We start from the raw sequence: 1,271 nt of genomic DNA, 5'->3' as shown, positions 1-1,271 counted from the left end.
CTTTGGGAGAACAGAGAGACAGGTATACAGAGGAGTGTCAGAGAGACTTTGCTTCTGAGGACTCAGAGGCTCCTTCCATTCACAGCACTGAGCATGCCAAGGTGCTGTTCTTTGGGGTGCTATGTTCTGAGCCCTGATGGAACTGAGAGAAATTGTATTTAACATGCTCGACAGAGAACATACTTAGCAAGTGGTGGCTGCCTCCACCCTTCTGTCTTCCATCGTCCTCATTCTCCCTCACCCTTCTGTTTTCTCACCTTTCCCAGAAATCTCCGAAAGCATCTCTAAGTAATGGAGAGCCCGTGAGACCCCTTCCCCGTGCCTTCAAATGGCTGGGAGCTCTTCAGGGTCAGGAGCCTCTTTCCTTTCGTTCCAGGGCCTCTCACAAAAACTCCATCAGGCCCTGGTACCTTATCTCTGCATCCCACCTCGGGATTAAAACCAGAAATCACAGGGAGACACTAGTATGCTCTTAAAAATTACTATCTTGGGCTTTCAAGATGGCTCAGCAGATAAAAGCACTTGCAGTCAAGCCTGACCCAAGTTTGCTCCCTGGATCCCACGTGGTGGAAGGAGAAAACTGACTCCCACAAGTGTTGTCTTTGTCTTCTGACCTCTACTCGTGCACGGTGACACACACACACACACAATGTAAAATATAATAAAAATTATGATTTTGGAATGACCTTAAGGGGAAAAAAAAGCTACAATGTTACTCTAAAAGGCAACTTAGTCCCACCAACTCCGACTCATTCTTCTCTCAACCCTCTTCATCTGCCTGGCCCGGGACAGCCTCTCTTTAGGAGGGCCCTGGGTCTCGACCTCCTCATCTGCCTGGCCCAGGGCAGCCTCTCTTTAGGAGGGCCCTGGGTCTCGACCTCCTCATCTGCCTGGCCCGGGACAGCCTCTTTTTAGCAGGGCCCTGGGTCTTCTGCACACTGGCTCTTGACATGTGGATGATCCTTAGCTTCTTGGTGGTGGGCTACTCAGTTGAGAACCTGCCAAACTGTGAGCTTCTGGGATAGCTTTGAGGGATTCACCCCCAAAACAGTTTCTGGCATATTTATGGAACATACTTAGCAAGTGGTAGCTGCCTCCACCCTTCTGCCTTCCATATCCTCATTCTCCTTCACCCTTCTGTTTTCTCACCTTTTCCAGAAATCTCCGAAAGCATCTCTAAGTGATGGAGAGATGAAGGAGCCCATGAGACCACTTCCCTGTGCCTTCAAACAAACAACAAACATTCATTAAAGTTCATTGAGGTTTTTTTT

Source organism: Alexandromys fortis, unplaced genomic scaffold, assembly GCF_014885135.2.
Source record: "Alexandromys fortis isolate MF-2015 unplaced genomic scaffold, M_Fortis_MF-2015_v1.1 scaffold_13, whole genome shotgun sequence".
Lineage (NCBI taxonomy): Eukaryota > Metazoa > Chordata > Mammalia > Rodentia > Cricetidae > Alexandromys > Alexandromys fortis.
This window is presented reverse-complemented; position numbering follows the sequence as displayed.